Raw genomic sequence first — 19576 nt, forward strand, 5'->3', positions numbered from 1 at the left:
TTTCTTTCCCGACTTGCGGAAAATACCAACAAAAATTTATGGAAGAAAATAGCAAAAGTCATCATTAAGGTTCTCCTCCTTTTCTTCCAAGACAGTTATCGGGTTAAGAAGAGAGAGAGAAAAAAAAATGAAAAAAAAAATGAAAAAAATTGAAAAATTTATGTTCTCTTCTCTTTCAACGAGAAATGATTTTTAAGGAAAGAACACAAAAAAGAAAGAAATTTTTTTCTTTCTTTTATGGATATTTCTTTCTTTCCTTGATCCTGTTGAAGTCTTGTCAACAAGTCGAGATCTGTTTGTTTTCTGAAGGTTTATTTTAGAAAGCGGGAGAAAAATAATAGAACTTTCCAAAGAAATAGAGGATTCAAAAACCTTAAAAAAAGGAAAAAATTACGAGCAACGAACAGAAATTGGTTTCTATTTCCTTTTTTTTGCTTCCCTTCCCCAGCCTCAATGTTTGACGGAATACAATGTAATTTTATTTTTATGTGAAAATCCATCCCGTAAAAAACGAAAGAGAGATTTCATTTCCGAAATTCGAGCACTTTATTCGGAGGGGAAACAAAATTTCGGATCCGGCAAATACTGATTGATTGTTTCTGTTTCCTGAAATGGTCGCTCATCTCTTGGAAAACTTTTACGATCGGCGATTTCGGTTAATGACCATCTGATTATAGTTCGTGGAGTTTTCTTTATTTTTTTGTTATCTTCGTCGCACCAATTCCGTTAGCGATGAGGGTGTCTTAGACTTTTCATCTTAAGTCAACTTAACCCTCTATTTGGCAGGGTTTGCTCTCGAGCAACATGGGTTTCCCATATTTTTGGGATACAGACATTTTATACTTCGAGCTCGTTTCGGCATTGATGCTTCTAAGCAACTCCTAAACACTCGATTTTTGCTTGTGAGCTGTTCGCGGAGCTTCTGTAATTAACAGGAGAATGATTCAAAGATTTACGTGTCTTACGAATCTATGCAAGAACGGTTTTTGACCATTGCGTTTTGGAGGGAAAAATACCATGTGCGGAGGAGACATATTGCTGTGCATTGTTCAACAATGATAAAAAATAAGTTGGCAAAAGACAAATGACATTTTTATACTATTCAAATCCACGTAACTCATATAAATACAGCGTGTTCTGTGAAGTGCAACATTCCATATTTATTTTAAACCTCAATAAATTCTTTTTGTCATGTTATATCATCGAGTGTAACTCATTTACTTAATATAACCTCCTCATTATTTTTCCTCCTCTGGATATATCAATGTTTGCTAATCAAAGGGTTAAAAGCTACTGAGTTTAATAGAAGTCGTGTCCACTGCGAGATGACGCTCAGCATCGCCTACGTCACATGATATCGGACGATGCCACAACCCTGATTTGAATGAAACGGCCGGAGAAGTCCCCCCTCCTCCAGTGAATGACAGTGATTGGCGAGGTAAGCACGGTTTTGGCGTCTTACATTACTGCTGTTGGCATGGAAATCCAGATCCTGGTGACAGTCTGAATCACACAGAGTACATTCCATCCAAAAGTACCTTCCACCCCACTTCTTCAATGCGTGATGGGTATTTACTCTTTCGTTTGCTCACATTCACATTTCGAAATTGGGAAGACACAAATGAGAAAACCTTCATGGGGTTAACAAGATCCCCGGTTCGAACAATCTCATGATATTATTTGCCTATAAATTATTTTATTCTTTTTTTGTATGTAAATTAAGCGCGTTGTTTCGTTTTTGCATGCATTTTAACCAGTGTGCATTTAAATGCACATGGAGAACATGTGGTAAAAAAAAACCCCCATTGTACCGATTCCTTTTCTTAGTTGTTTGTTCAGAGATTCATGAAATCACACCAAATTGTGGGAATCGGAAACGAAATTCAAAGTAAAAACTATTAAATCTTGTTAAACGCGATTTTTTCTGTTTTATAGATAACCTTAATATCAGAGCAAAATGTATATTTTACCCTTAATGACCCATTTTATCTAATCAAAAGACCTACTTTAATTAATTAAATTGCCGTGTTGATGCATTATTCAAATTGAATATATGCTAACAGGAACATTTAACATAGTTTTCGTAATTTTTTTCCATCGCGTTTTTATGAAGGTGAACCGTACAGGGTTAAAGCCACATGAAAATACGGCATTTGCAGTTCAAAATGGAATACTGTATACCTCCTAAAATTTTTACATTCGTGGCAAAGGTCTCAAGTACCCTTGGGAATGAGATTAGAATTTCAAATATTTCGCGTTATCTCCTTCCACTTACTTTGGCGCTGTATGAAAAAAAAAGGAAATTCAAATTCATATAAAAAAGATATTTTTGTGGAAAGATTTATAAGTTCTTTTGTTTTCGGAAACTGAGATATTCTTCCTATTGCTAGGAACTACTACTATTACTACAGTATTTGACCGTACACGCATTTCGTATGTATTTCTCTGCGGAATTTCGGACAAATTGGAACATGCCGGAATGTGTGTTCTGAATGTATGCGTGGCCTTAACGTATCTATGTTCCCAGATTTGGTGCTTGTTTCACGTTCTTGCTGGTGCTGCCACCCGTCATCCACGTTTCAGTAAAGATGATAAATGCTTCAAGTTTGAAAACCGCAGAAACCGACTTTGGCCGACTGTGCCGTCAACGGCGTTCGAAACCGGATCATCGGGGATGAAAGTCCGACAGACCAGACACGACCCAGGCTCTGTCCCTCCCGGGATATAAGCCTTTTACCCTTGCGGGTTGGGTCGCGCTGTGGAAGGGGGGATGAGAGTCCAGCACGATGCCCACACAGCGGCAAGCATTGCAGAACACACGCTCTCTAGTTAACATCTCCGTGAGAAATGGATTTATTTATTTTTGTGTGCATCGATATTAACGTTTCCTTATCTGATTTTTCTGCCAACTGCAAAGTTTCTCTAGCTCTCATTCGTGTATTTTTGGTGCATCATATTTATCGTATTTCTCAGAATAAGTATGGAATTGGTCGAAGCGGCGCAAAATGCACAGCGGGTGAACAAAAGCATAGGGGGGAAATATTGTGCCGGATGACATCAAACATTGAAGATGAACAGAATGCGTTTAGCGTAGTGACGAATTCGATTTCATTATTTTTTGAGGAAATTAATTACGTTTCCTAATCCAAAATAAGACTAGGAATAAATTAAAATGATCAAATAGGTTGTAACGTAGATAATAATTGTAATATAATTAGTTTACCAACATTTGACAAATAACAAATCACATTAAGTAAATACATTTAACGTAAATACAGTATGGGCAGAATGTTTTATTTTAAAATATATTTGTCCAGTAAAATAATCCAGTCTCGCCACAGGGAGCAACAGACCTACAAACAGTACAAACGTAATTCCATCATAACACATCACTCATTTTACTTCTGAAATATAGATGGCAGCACCGAAAAATCAAACACAACGCTACATAGGCACTCAGACTGTTAGGTACACACACAGGTACACTTCCGGCGCAACTCACTATGTAGTAAATCGTCCGTAGATGGTGATAGACCTGAGATGTGCTCGGTTTGAAGGAAAGAAAAGAAAGAAAGTAAAATAATGGATATAAGGATAATGGATAAGGCATCAGTCTCCTAAACCAGGGATTGCGGGTTCGAGTCCCACCGAGAGTACATCACAGTATTTGTAATCGCCCGAGTGGCGTGGTGGTGAGATGCTCATCTACGACCGTGAAGATGGCCGTAACGGTCCCAGGTTCAGGATCTATATACCCGAGGAGGATATAGATAAGATATTTTCCCAAATGAGTTTGAGGCGACCACCGATAGACAGCGCCTTCATTTGATTAATCCATATCATTAATGGATGGCAGTAAATTGCAATATAGCGATATGGCCAGAGTTGTGTTTGTGAAGTAGCGAAATAATAATTTTCTCATTTTTTAGTCAACCATTGTAAAGGTTAAAATAATACCCAATAGATACCTAAAAAATCATCCCTTGCCACAGCGCTGTATTTCATGAATACAGTAGACTCTCGATAATCCGGCCATGTGTTAGTCCCTGCCCGTACAGTAATCTGGCGCATTGGGGCCCGGGGTTTCTTAGACCGTAGAAGAAGAAAACATTTCACTGCATACCAGTGCGAAGTGTATAAAGAACCAGTTTTTCACTACTTCTTAGAAGTATATAATTTATATCCCAACATAAAAATACTTGGTTGACACTAATTAATAGTGTCAGTTAGTTTGTTATTTGCCAATCGAGATTTCCACACGACAACTACTTTACCGTGCGTGCACCTCGTTCACATTTGTCTGCGGAATTTCTAACGAACCGGTACATGCCGGAACGTGATGTATGCGTATGTATATGCGTGGCCCTAACGTATCTACGTTGACAAAGTTGTCACAATCTGCTTTTCATATTTTGAAGGGAAGGTGGCGTATGTTTGAATTTTCATGTCATGTAAGTATCATGTTGAAGTTTCATCTGCTCTCTTTTTCAAATAGTAGATCGGCTCGCATTCGCACCTCAAAGTGGGAAATCCACAGAAAGTCAACGTCAGTCGACCACCGATGTTCACATTTCCACAGTGGAAAAGGAAACTTACCATACTTTTCCACTTTTTTTTGTGTCTACAATTATTTTATATATTTATCAGAGATATTGCGACAAACTTAACCCTTCAAAACTACTTCACCAAACACCAACTCTGGCCAACTCGCTATATTGCAATTTACTGCCATTAGTGAGATGGGTTGGAAGTGAAGGCGCTGTCTACCGGTGGTCGCCTCGAGTTCGTTAGGGAAAATATCTATATCCTCCCTTGGGTTCGAACCCGGGACCCTGACAACAACCTTCACGATGGTGGACGAACACCATGCCAATCGGGAACTAGTTACCCTTCAAAACTAACTCAGGCGGAAATTACACTATAAAAGTTTTAGAAAAGTTCTTTTAATAAAAATTGGAAAATGCACCCAATAAGCATATCGGTTACATTCGGACGAATGAAATAAGGACGAATGTAATGATAATTCCAATGAATGTAACCGGTGCGCTTATTGGTTGTTTTTTTTTTATTCTAGTTTTGTAAAATATCTTTTATCAAACTTTTATAGTGTAATCTCGGCTTCAGTAACAGGATGGATTGAATTATTCCTAAGGTTAGTTGCGCTTACTTTAATCAATTTTTCTGCAGAAAGTTTCAAAATGTACTTTTTACGATGAATTGAACTGTTTTTTCACCCATTGTTCCGACTGCAATTCAACTTTTCTCTCCGAGTGTGTTGTGGCAAATTTGGTAAAATCTGTTGAATAGTATTGTGCATAATAACCGGTTTTAATACCTAGTCAGCAATCGTCTCGGTATATCTTGATGAATTTATCAATTTACCATTAATATATATGGGATAACACTTAAGCATCGTTAGTAAATTTGATAAATGATTAAATAATTATCACTTTTACCGGCGATTATACACAATATCTTTATGTAATTGGTGAATTTGATAAATATGAAAAAAAAAAATAATTCCCAAATGAGTCTAGTATGCTTGACAAATATAATCGGACCCCGATATAACGAGCTCCCATTTAATAAATTGCATGATTTAACTTTTTTTTTTCCTTCTCATCCTAGTCGATGGATATGACGCTTCACAGACACATACCAACTGCAAGGCATAGTATGCTTTTGCAACTTATTTTAGTAGAAGATATGAGCAATGCATCATGCTTACAGTATATGTCTCTTTAAGGCTCATGGTGATTCGTGCTTTTTCATTTCTTTAAAGCATGATTTTCTACTCACGGAAGAATCAGATACGTTGGAAAAACTCGGAGAAAAATATTCTCTCTTTATACTTATTTTCCCTATTTATTGCGCAATATTTTTCATATCCTGATGATACGTATTTCGATATCAAAGTTCATGTTATCGATAGATATCCATATTAACCGAGTACAAAGCAAAAGGACAGGCAACCACATCAAGACCACGTGTAATACTCGAGTGCTATTCAGGTGGGAGCTATAAAATATCCAAACTTATAGTAGCCAATCATGAGAAACCGTTGAGTTTGTCAGTATGAACACGGGAAATTTACTTTGTGATGGCTTCACGGTGAAACGAAGTCAAACAGCGCTTTATTAGGGTTCTCAATGCGGACTCTTTACTCCAACAAGATGAAGCCCACAGACCCCTGAGCCAAAACAAATGGAGGTCACGGACGCTTTTATTAAACAATATTCTATACATAGAAATGTAAAAAAAAATGGGTTTATGAACTCGTGTCATCGAAACTCACGGATCTCCTGAGATTTCTCCAAGTACCTCGAGGGGTTTTGTGGACCCTGGTTAAGAACCACTGCTCTAACTTGTTGAAAAACCAAATCGGAACAACTTTTCCGAAATTTCTGAGCGTATATAAGACAGGTAATAGTAAGTCTTCATAACACTGGCAAGAATTCGAGATGCAACCATTACATCCTCATAAAAATTTCATTAACGCGCACATCAAATTAAGAAATCATATATATATCTACAAAAAATAATTTTTAAAAGTTGTCTTAGTTTTGATAATTGCTTTTAATGTCATTTTCAGCGATGATTCCAAAAATAAAATCGATTTTTCTTCTATCACGTAAGGTTTTCTTAACGAAACGATTTCATATTTTTTGGGGGAAATAAATCAAAATATTTTGACACATTTAATTTTTATTTTATCACTTCATAAATTACATACTTTGCGTTTATTATATCCCAGCTCTTTCATTATAATGAAAGGCCCTAAAATCGCTGAAGTTATCTTTGGCAATGATTTACTATAACTATTATTTATAACGTACAGTTTCAATGTGATTTGTATGCTCCGCTTATGTATTACTATTGAAATTTAATTTTCATTTTATCTGAAAAACTCGGGCCAATATGTCAAAACCAATTCCAAAGTCAGAATCAGCGCCCAAAAATCGCCCTAAAATCAGCGGAATATTTTCGGCAATTAAAACAAGTGTTGACCAATGCAAGGTTATTATAGTGCTCTTTTAAAAGAACCAAATGTCTAACAAAAAGCATATTTATTTCCACATTAAGTACTTGTTCTACTTTTAGATATTTTTCACGAATGAAAATAACAATTATAAATTTAATAATACAATGAAACCTCCCTTACAAGACACTCTTCAGATTGCGGTCACCCCTTTATCAGGGGGTGAATATAATATTACCCCCTTTATCAGGGGGTGACCGCAATTTGGTCGCAATTTTTTAAAATATAAAATGTCACCCCCCCCTCTTTTACGGCCAAATAATAATTTTCCTGGATAAAATAAAATTATTCATTTCAAACCCCTGATTAACGGCCACCCCTCTCTTACGAGCGAATTTTCACAGGTTCGCAAAATAGAAAAGCTTCACTGCAATCATATATTTAATAATGATTATATTCATATTTGGAATCTGTAAAAATATCTTTATAAATTCATACAAGCCTTGCTCTTAAACATACGAAAATCGCACACATCAGACCTGTACGTGATGAAATTTTTAAATTATTTCTCCCAGTAATTTAACACCCCCCAAAAAAAAAACTATAAAAACACTAATTATTTTGAAGAAAATTTTCTCATCGCAGACCCGTGTGTGATAACCTGAAGCTGCACGATCAATAAACTGCCACACCAACAAAACTGATCGTCATAAAGACCAGTACCAAGAAAATTTACTGACAAAAATGTAATATCGATAAACTTTTATCCGTCTTGACACACGAAAGTTTGCAAAAAATATATTTCTCTAGAAATTTTAAACTCGGTTTCTTAAGATCGAAAAGATACTTTGAAAGATAAAGTATCGCAGAGTCAAGTTTTCTTGTACGAAGACGAGGAGAATAAAGAGAAACAACATGTAATGGGGAGGCGGCCAAGAGGAATAGCAAAAAACAAAAAATTGTTGAGAAGTCGAGGCTAAAACTAAACTCTATCAAATCAGCGAACTCTTGGGACTAAACGAACATAAAGTTCAACTCGTGTTTGCCAATAACATTTTTTTTTTTCCAGGCGAAAAACGGGAAAAATAGGAGTCTTTTTTTTTTCTCCTCTTGGTATATGTGAATGTGTCTTTCGGAACTGGATGTGTTTTGTTACTACCACGGTCACCACTTCGATGCCCAAAAAAAATAAAATAAGGAAAACAAAATCTTGTCCATTTCACGATGGTCTCTTGAGACTGAATACAAGTAGCGAAACTCGACTTGTGTCCCTTTTTTTGTTTCATTTTCCAGGAAGAATAGACCTGAGACAAAATAACGGGAGTTGAATCATCGTTCGGTCCTGGAGGATCCGTATAAAAAAAGCCATGGTGATTTCGTGAAGACAGAACAAAAACAAGAGCTCTCTGGTGTTTTTTTCATTTGTAATCCATTACAATCGGGTTCCGATGCCCGTCTAATTCAACTTCAGTTGGTGGGAATCGACCATCGATAATGGGAAATTGATAAGGAAAGTTTTTGGCTGCCATCTAGTGTTTACAGATGTACACTCATAAAAATTGGGAGTAGATTTTATCATGATTTGAAAAATATAAATGATTAACTTTTCAAATCATGCTATCGTACGTTTATTTACTACAATACATTTTTACACAAACGTTTATGATATAAAACTAAAATTTGATTTTTAAAAAAGACTTATTTTATTAATAAAATTTTCTATCATGCGTTATTCAATATCAATGTTAGATATATGTTGTTATTAATTGCGTTGATTTCTTTTAGTCGACGTCGGTGCTTTGGAGTTTGGACATCCTTTTCAATGTCTACAAAAATACTTGATGAATCGATACTTGAACAGCATTTCCCAGTCAAGATTCGGGACTGGAGAAACCGCGAGACACCCAGGCTCTGTCGCAAGAAGCAACGCAAGCACTTTGCCCCCCCCCCCCCCGAGGGGGGGGGGGCAGGCACGTGTATGTCCAAGGTTATGCAATGAGTTTAATGGTATTAATAGACAACATCTTTCACTTGATATGTTTAAAAGAGCTATAATAAATTGCGTATTTGAAATAACGAATATTGAACAGTTCAATTTATTTGATAATTAACTAATCACTGTAATTTGAAAGTGAGGGGTAACATTTAAGTAACATTCTAAAAAAATTAATTAATTTTGATATCGAATATTATTGTGTAATATTATTGACTATTGTCTTTTGTACACTTTCAAGGTTGCCCGAGCAGATCGTCCCATTCGTGTTTACTGTTTATGATCCATGGAAGGATTACATCGCTTTGGGTCAAATAGAGTTTGTTTTGTGTGTTTTGATTTTGTGTTGTCTAAATAAATAATAAGCTGTATATTCACGATGCGAATGCCTTCTTCTGAAAATTAAAACTTTCATCATAAGTTTTTTCTTGCTTATAACATCCGGAGTTTACTACCAATTTTTAAGAAACTTATAGAAAATTCGACGACAGTAAACATAGGGGGGGGGGGGAGGCCCGACTTAGTGTCGGTCATGTCCCGCTGCGAGTGCCATGAAAAATGTTCATTTGTATTCATTTTACCAACGAATAAAATCCAGGGCCCTAACCAATTACCCGGGACACCAATTCACATACTTTTAGTGTGGCCCAAGACTGGCTTTATCTCGGGCTACTGGTGTTGCAAATTTTACAATTTTAAACAAAAAAAAAAATCAAGAGAATTCTTCCAGGGGTCCCGCCCTGAAGGACATTCACCCCTTTGAGAGGCCACGAAAAGTATTCGTTTCATCAATTTTACAACGAATAAAATCGAAGGCCCCACATCCAGTAGCGGGGACCCAATATGCAAATTTTTAGTGGGGACCAAGACTGGATCTATCTCGGGTTTCCACTGTTGTAAATTCTTGAATGTTAAACAACAGAAAAGAATGAGATTCATCCAGGGCCCCCAAAATCAAACGGCCCCCACCCTGACTCGGAAGCTTATCTGGTATCCCCTGTGAGGGCCACGGCAAACGTTGATTTGTATTCATTTTATCAACGAATGAAATTCAGCCCCCCCCCCCGCAATTACCCGTGACCGAATTCGCAAATTTTATGTAGGATATAGGAGCCTCTCGGTACATGCACATAACTTAGTCCCGATATGTGCAAGGGTTAAATGAAAACGACCCAAAATCGTAACCGATTTCCGTAACACGAAAATGTAACAGATTTTCATCACATAAAAACGTCACCATTTCCACTGCATAGAAACGGGCCCTTTTCGAGTTGTCATGATGAGTGACTGTGATTTTATATTATAGAGTAGATAATATATATACATAATAATACATAATATATATACATAATAATACATAATATATATACATAATAATACATAATATATACATAAAATACATATATTGGACGAGCCAATGAAATCAGTGAACTTCCCTCTTGCGGGGAGGGCTTCTCCACATCATGGGTTCCCAGGAAAAGTGCATTGTCGTATTAAGAGCCCTCCCTGGATAAAGTAATTTTTCTAAGGTCCCTTACTTTTAGATAGAAATGCCTGTCTAGTATGCTATTCAAATATTGAAGCTCTCGAAAATTTTGACCACATATCGTCATCATGAGCACCCCTTTTAAACTTGAGGCCCCCCCGGGCCGTGATAAAGTGTTCTGGGGTCACCCGTACTTGGCTGGAAAGAAGTAATAGCTTACATATTAATTACATCCAGAAATTGTAGTACCAGATCTCATCATGTGCCCTCTATGGATATGAGGGTCCCCTATGGATATGAGGGCCTGGCCCTGCCCATATGGCACCATGTTACTGCAATCTAATATGTTAATAACATAAATCGTTGATCTGAAATATCTGCTGCCACCTACCGAATAAAACTAATATGATTTATGAATTGACATTGGTAAAAATGTTGTGATTGGTGGAATATATTGAAAAAATAATATTATAAAATGTAATAAAATATTCTTATAAATAATAATATATATTAAGCTATTAAATTTGGTTTAAAATTTTAATGGTTGATAATTTTATAAAGTAAAATAAGATCAGTAAATTTGCAAAGCTAGGTCGTTCTTGGTTATTTAGTCGTTCTGGTTTACAATTTCTTGATATTTTATTTATTCAAGTCAAAGACGACCACGCTTGGCAAAATTTATTGTCAATATATTACTTTGTACAAATATCGACTTATAAATATTTTTATTAAATTTGATAATTTTGTATATAAAATTGTTTTCTAAAATATTATCAATATAATCAGATATATATTTTAACTTTATCACGCTATTTAGAAGCAAGTCAGCAACTTCAATCGGAAAATAATAACAGTTTTATTCGATAGGTGACAGCAAAAGTTCCAGTGAAATGATTTTTCTTCGCATGTTATATAATAGTAGTTCGCAAACTGATGCCTTGTGGCCCTGGGATACTCTAAAACGTGGCCACACACAGAGAAAGAGAGGTGAAGAATTAGAGCTTTCAAGTGAAATATGTACATATATATATATATATATTATATATATAATGTAATAACACCATATAGCAAACATGCGATACGATAATGTATACAAATTAGCTTACTCTAAACAACAGTAGAGAAGAGGACTATCTTGTGTTGGACGATTTACGGACTCACTGTTGTTTGCATTCTTATTCTTTTAGTGTGATTTTAAAAATAACGTATCCAATGACATTTGCTTTTTGCCTTCGTTTTAGGATTTCTCGGAGATGGGAAATTGCATTGTCGTTGCACAGATTTATTGCTTGCTTTACTGTGCTTCTATTTCATTGGTACTTTTCTACAGAATTTTGCACGGAGTCCCACATTTGATACATCTCTCTAATCACATTTGAAAAGTGAGTGACTTCTCACTTCTCTTTTCCTCAGAAAAAGATACCTTCAACGTAAGCTCTTGCTGTTGCATGCAATGGAGGTCCATCAGTTCGTCTATGGTCAACTCCTAGCCAAGCAGAATTTATATTAAAAAAAACAAGCGCACATACGCGCGATTACAGTGCGACATCTAGTTTCGTATAATAGTCACACTCAATTTTTCCAGTGAGGCACGCTGACCGGACACTGTAGGGGAGAATATTACCTACAATTCCACAGTACGTGTGTGAACGAAAGCGAAGAACAATTAGCTTAGTTGTGAAAACGTGACGATAAATAAAGCGCAAAATGTTTGCTCGTAATTCGAATCATCGCTCGTTAATCGCTTGTTTGCCCGTTATGCGAATTACTCGCTAACCGAATCGCTCGTTAACTGAAGTTCCAACTGTAAATGACAACTTATACGTGTATTGTATCATTATATCGGGGTTGTTACTGGGTTCGGTCATGAGAGGGGGCGATATTTGTTACGGATACAATATACAGACTCGGATACATTCGTATGGGATCGCTCCGGAAAAGGGGGGGGGGAGTGATAAACAAAAAAAATTGGGAAAATATGGGCTAGACTTTCCTGTATTACGAGAGCCAGCTTACATAAATACACATTGAAGGACCGGACAAACCCCATTTCACATCTCTCGGAGAGATATCGGAGTATTCCCGAAGGATATATACGTCCGATATCCATGATAATTCATACGTGTATTGTATCATTATATTATCGTCCTACTACATTCATCACACATACTAGGCTCTTTTGTATTTTTTCTTTTACAGTAGAACGTCAATCGCTTTTAACGTCATTCCGTCTACAACGTCAGGTTTTTGAAAATCCCAGCTAGCACAACTAAGAATTTTACTCGTTATCAAGTTTATGAATTCATTTTTATTCGTGCCCGGGGGTGATATTATACCGAGGTTTGACGGTATATAAATACAATGTGAAATATAGATCACCAGCATCAAACAAAACACTAGATACTCATAAAATATTGTCAGGCCAGGATTACTCTATAGAAGTTTTAGAAAAGTTCTTTCATAAATCTTCAAAAATGCAACCAATAAGCGCATCGGTTAATGAATGCACCAAAGATATAGAATGTAACCAACAGGCTTATTGAAGGCTTAATGTAACCAATAGGCTATCGATTTTTTTTTTGGCTTAGAGAGAGTTTGGAGTTTTCTCGAGAGGTTCGGATGAGGAATCCTGAAAAATCCTCCGGGCTTGGAATCGTGGATTGTCGAGTTGAGGCTCTAGTAAAGTGTCGCGGGATATGAACGTGCCGTAGTGCAGCGTGGATGAAGTGAGCAGACGTAGGACTGCAATGAGATCGCAGACGAGGACCGGGGACGGGGGACTTATCCACTTTTCGTGTGACCTGAATGTCCAGTTAAGCAACGGGTCAGGATGTTGCATGTTGACTTGTCTCTCAGATGCATAAGTTAACAACTTGAATCACCCGTTGAGGACATTGTAATGTATTCTCTGAAATGGATGATGAATATCCAGAAAGCCCATTGATTTTTCGTTTCAGGCGTACTGGTTGTTTTTTTCAAGTTTTGTAAATGATCTTTTATCCAACTTTTATAGTGTAATCCCGGCGATAGTTACGCACACACTTTTGATACAACTTACTCCCAAATCAACAAAATGATTATAAAATGCATAATGGTGATAGACCAGAGTTGTGCCCGGTATATTAGTAGCTCACATTATACGATGAGATTTAACATCCCGATAATCCTCCATCTCGGAAAAAATAACCTTCCGTTTAGGACAGTCGAACCCCATTGGTGGCACAGTAATGGTCCGCTGAAGTTGGCTTTGTGCCGTTTTCCAACTTCGAGCTGGACTTCCATTAGGAAACGTCTCTCCGCAGAGAGGAGGCAGAGCTCCTCCGACAATATTCACATAACACGAAAATTCCCATATTCGCTTCAACACATGGAATACAGTTGGCGGCACCAGCCTAACACCAAAGAAGCTCAACTCCGGAAACATAAATACATTAGGGTCGCACGTAACACATATAACACGTTCCGGCATGAATTGATTCGTCAGAAATTACGCAGAGGAATGCGTACGAAGTGCGTGTGGCTACGGTTAACTAATAGAACCATTAGCACCCAAAACGAACACAATTCTGACGGCACAAAATTGTTAGGACCATCCATATATACACATAACACACGTTCCTGTACGTACCGATTCATTTAAATTCCAAGATAAATGTTTCCGAGGGGCGCGTGAGGTTAAGTAGTTTAGGGCAGTCGTGAGCAGAGTTGCACGTCGCACAACCCTTACATTCCGCGGGCCATATATACGGTATTGCTTCCGCTCGCGGGACCGAAACCTAGGGTGACCATATGACTAGTGTTTTACGGGACATTCCCGTAATTTTATGCGTCCAACTTTTTATACAAAATGTCCCTTTTCTCCCTTATTTCCAACGAGAACTAGGGGCGCGGTAGCCCGGTCGATAAGATGCTCGCCTAAAGTACCAAAGGATGTTTAGAGGTGTCGCGAGTTCGATACCCAGTTCGTCCTTGTCAGAAAACTTTCCTGACACAGGGGTAAAACAAAAAACGGCGACTTGACCGCAGCAAAAATTGCTACCGCAGGGAGTCCCCCATCGAGGGGTTAGCGCACCAACCCCTCGACGAGTATAAAAAAAAAAACAAGTCTGCCGTTCGGAATCGGCAATAAATTGTAGGTCCCGGTCTAATTAGCCCTCGTGTGCAGAAAATGACCGTGGTGCGACAAAAATGATCAAATGATCCAACGAGAACTACTTGAATTTTTGAAATCAAGAACTAAGATTAATTTCATGACTTTATCTTAATATCATGAATCTATCATAACCGATTACAGTTCTTTTGATGGTGAATTAATTCTATTTCCTGCCATATTGGCAATTTTTCAGCAATTTCACAGCCTGTCAGCAACTTCAATTCTCTTTGACAATTTGTTTTAGTTGTAATTGACAACTTTACTTGCATTAGACCATTTATTTGACTGTAATTGATAACTTTGATTGAAACTTTCACGACTGTAATGGGCAACACTGTATTTGCCGTAGACAATTTTTTCTAGATAGTTGGCGATATTGCGTATGGATCCTGATTTTCCGTATTTTAATTAATGAAATATGGTAAGCCTAGTCATTTATCGTTGTGTGTATTTATAGCACTTTCTTCCGGTACATTCTTCGCAGGGAGTATGGGAACTCATTGGTGGGCTCCATCTGAGATCAAGAAAGTACTACATCGGAGGTTGTGCACCCCTGGTCGTTAGTCATCGCTACGATCAAATGTTTTTACATAACAACATCAGACGCGGATCCAGATGAGGCGATCCCGTCTCCCAAGGGCTGGATAAATATGCGAATAATCTATCAGTCCCGTAAAATACGGCACGATCTTCAATTTAATTGCCCCCCCCCCCCGATACATCACCGACCACACAGTGTCTTAGTAATTGTGCTTGACACCATAATGTTTTAAGGAGCTTTTACCGATACACAATCCCATCTTTTGTTCCTCGAACGTCCCCTTTTCTTCCGAACAATTTCAATAAACGGAAATGCGCATACCTTCACAAATACTCATTTACGTGTATCAGATATCCACGAAATACAGAAAGAAATAATACGTTGGTGGCGGATATAAAACTTCTCTCGGATATATACGTACTCTTACTATTTATTCCTCCAGGAATATCGGTTTAATGGTCTCCCGCTACCTATAACATGAGAAAGAGATGGAGATATCGAGCATCAGACGCTCGCTGCCCATTAGTCATGTGGCAGCGAACAACAGCAAGTAAAGATGGCTTTTGTTTTGAGGTAAGAAAGTACTACAATAGATATCTGAAGGATGAGAGAGAGAGAGAGAGAGAAGATCATTCCATTGTGACGATATAGATCCATTTCTCCTTATTATATCGTCTTTTCCATAAGTTTTGGCTGGCATAAGAAAATGGTTATAATGGCGTTTGGGGACTAACAATAGAAATCTCTAATCCTAGTTGATTGCATTAATATTTCCATTTTCGGCCCTCTTCCGGAGAGTGGGGACACCACTCCTTAACGTTATTTTCTTTCAAATCGAGCATGGGCAACTCCTAATACTGATTGAGTTGTGCCGGAAGTGTGAGTACCTAAACAGTCTGTATTCTAAGGTTTTAACAACTGGATGTTGCGAAGATATATTTCGGAAAGAGAGAAAATTCAACTGCCCCTGCGGGGAATCGAACCCACGTTCTTTCACTTTCCGGGTGAACGCCCTAGACCACTAGACTACAGAGGCAACGAATACCGCAATCTTCCCTTGGAGCTTTTGTGCACTGAACGGGACCGTACATGGACGGTCGGACACAATTCAGGCCAAAGCTCACGATTGCTGACGGTGACACCAGATGGCGACTTATCCGAGGATGACGTCACTCTCCGCTATCATTCGAAGGTTTTAACAACTGGATGTTGCGAAGATATATTTTGGAAAGAGAGAAAATTCAACCATTTCATCTTTTGCATCACCATTGCATCTGGTGGCAGCGTCAGCAGTTGTGAGCTTGGCTTGAGTCTGGTCCGGCCGTCCATGTACGGTCCCTTTCAGTGTACACGAGCTCCAAGGAAAGATTGAGAGATTCGGTGCCTCTGTAGTCTAGTGGGCTAGGGCGTTCACCCGGAAAGTGAAAGGACGTGGGTTCGATTCCCCGCAGGGGCAGTCGAATTTTCTCTCTTTCCGAAATATATCTTCAGAACATCCAGTTGTTAAAACCTTCGAATGATAGCGGAGAGTGACGTCATCCTTGTGTAAGTCTGTATTCTGTCTGATTTTTCAGTGCTGCCATCTATATTTAAAAAAGTGAAGTGTAATGATTGAATGTTTGTACCATTGTAGACCTCTGGGATATGGGCACGGCATTCACCTCTTGAGAATCATAGAAAACCAACTTTCCGAAGTTCACCATTGTGGTGACGGTGGGGTTTTATGTGTGTGTGTTGACGTAGGGGGGAGGGATGGAATTCTTATACAACCTGATTAGTTTCGCACATATTACAGAGGCCCTTTAATATTGCACATGGATGACTCGGGATCCCTTAGGACACACACACCACTAATTTTTATTTTTTGTGCAGTCTATATTTATAGTTGTACTTGTTACTTGGAATCTAATATTTGAATGCATAATGTCTGAGGGTCCTCTTCTAAGTACCCTAAAAAAGGGGTCCCTCGAACTCATTGTATAATCTGATTATCTTCATTATATGGGGCCGTTCAAATATTACGTCAGCAGATTTTTAGCCATTTTTGACCTCCCCGTCAGTAAAATTTCATCAGCACTTCCCTCTACCTCCTAACGCATATTGTGATCAGAGAGGTACGCGGGACGGGAGAGGGCCACCAGCCCCGTTATGCCCCACCCGGATGCTTTTTGATGCGAAATATATTTAAAAAATAAATTAAAATTTCGGAAGAAAATACCTTTATATATGTTACTAACTGTAACAAGCGGCTTCGCTCGCTTGCATTTGGCCATCTGGAAATTGTTCCGCAATCATTTCCCCTACCCCCCATGTAACATTTGTACCACGTTGGGGGTTAAATTTTCAGAAATCCCGTCGTAGAGTGATATTCTCTGTAATTATATAAAATATAATACACACCAAATTTCATATTTATAGCTTCTGCTGTTTGGACTCAACGATGATTGCGCCATATAAACTCTGAAACCCCCTCCCCCATATGACCCCCCCCCCACAGATATCGAGTTTTGAAATATCGCTTTTTAGTGAACCTCTACATTACAAACTAAAACTACTGGCCAAATTTCATAATTATAACTATAGCGGTTTCGGCTCAGCATGATTTCACTATATGTAACCTTTGAAACCTCCTTATGACACCATTCTTGAATTTTGAAAACCATTTCTTAGTGGGTCTTTACTCTTCATGAAATGAAACTACTGACCAAATATCATGACTATAGCTCCAGTGGTGTTTGTTCGGCATGATTTCTACATGTTACCCTTGAACCACACCTTTTTTGCGGTAGAATTTCGAAAACCCCTTTTTAGTGAGTCTTTACGCCATAAAACAAAATTATTGACCGAATTTGATATTTACAGCTTCAATTGTTCCGGCTCGGTGAGGATGAATCAGTCAGTCAGTCAGTCAGTCAGTCAATGAGTCAGTCAGGCCATGTTGTTATGTACGTGTAGATTATAATCAATTTCTGTTAATTTCAATGCTCTTTGAAAGCTAACAGCTCAAAATTTCTCTTTAAGAAATTGATTGCGACCCACCTTCTAAGCCATATATGCTAAACCTATGACCCACGGACTGCACATATCTGATGTGACCCCGCCACCTCGAACCTAGTTTTGTAAAAATGAACTAAGCGGCACATTTTTTCAGATCACACACAAGTAGGGTCGTGGCACATTTTCTCATCACTCAAGTAGGCCCGTGGCATATTCACAGATCACTTAAGTCACCCGCGACACATTTACAGATAAATTGAGTGACCCACGGCACAGTTACAGAACACTTTAAAGGTCTGTGGCACATTTAGAGATCCCCTTATGTGTTGTGTGGCACAGATTTGGAGCCCTTAAATGGTCCTCAGTGCAGTTTTACGTCACTCAAGTTACCCGCGGGACATTCCGAGAGATTATTTAAGTGATCCGCGCCATACTTACAGGTTATTTGAGTGACGTGTGGCACAGATCCAGAGCACTTAATCGGCCCCTGCGTATTTCTAGAACAGTTGAACGGCCCGGACACATTTCCAGATCGATTGAAGAATCAATAAGACAAGAGTGTTAGTTCAGGTTCCCACAAAGTAGTAGGGAAAAGTTTTCCTCGTTTATGGTACAACCAGTGAGATGCCATTAAGAATATCTGATATTATAAAGGGTGGTTGATGACGTAAGCATCATTCAAACCCCCCCCCCCTCCCGACATCATGAGTCAGCAAACCCGAACCTCCCCATCGATGCTGACGTATTGCTTGAATGACCCCAATGCCTGACCTCGCACATTTATATGGTTGCACTTAATACACGACTAAGGATAATTTACGTAGATCCCATGATAAGGATCCCAGTTATTATTTTTCCTCCTTGTAACTCAGAACTTTCTCCAGCACGACCGCACCCTCCGTGGCAATGCGCTTATATCGACATGAGCGACAGAGCCTGGTCGGGCTCGGTCCGTTCTGTTATCTGTCTATCTTTCCTCTTAAGTCTTATTAAATTCGCTCATACGGGTTTCATTTGATCGACCCTTATATATATATCTCAGTGATTTTACGAACGGCAGGGGTGACGCATCTGTCACGGCGCGAGATCATTACTAGGTATGCATCATCATCATCTTCAAGCGGCTGCTTAATCTCTGAAAAATATGCTGAATATCCAGGCTCATAACTCACGCATCACATTCATTCGGACGACCCTCGGGAAACAGGAGCACCGCCAGCGGAATCGGGAGATTAAATGACCCAAACGTCGTGTTCGATCCGATCCGGTGCTCGAATCTCGACTTTCCGGTTCATTTAACTCCCTTCCCGCAAACCTTCAGGAATCACATGCGGGGATACAAAAAAAAAAAAAAAGGATGAGAGAGAGAGACTTTCAATTTGTTTAAGTCAGTCTCCGGTTTTTCCCCCCTCCAGTCCCGGAATCGT

At 38.5% G+C, this 19576-nt stretch overlaps 1 protein-coding gene and 1 non-coding gene across 2 annotated transcripts in view; both read right to left on the reverse strand.

The window, feature by feature from the left end:
* Positions 1-19576, reverse strand: part of LOC149081332 (bone morphogenetic protein 1-like) — a 265551-nt gene that overhangs the window by 62831 nt on the left and 183144 nt on the right. The gene's annotated exons all lie outside the window — the stretch shown is intronic.
* On the reverse strand, positions 16115-16188 carry TRNAS-GGA (transfer RNA serine (anticodon GGA)). Its single transcript has one exon. It is a non-coding gene; the product is annotated as a tRNA-Ser (tRNA).

This window comes from Pholcus phalangioides, unplaced genomic scaffold (genome assembly GCF_987345545.1).
Source record: "Pholcus phalangioides strain wild (caught in Gottingen) unplaced genomic scaffold, Ppha-v1.0 ptg000010l_1, whole genome shotgun sequence".
Classification (NCBI taxonomy): Eukaryota; Metazoa; Arthropoda; class Arachnida; order Araneae; family Pholcidae; genus Pholcus; species Pholcus phalangioides.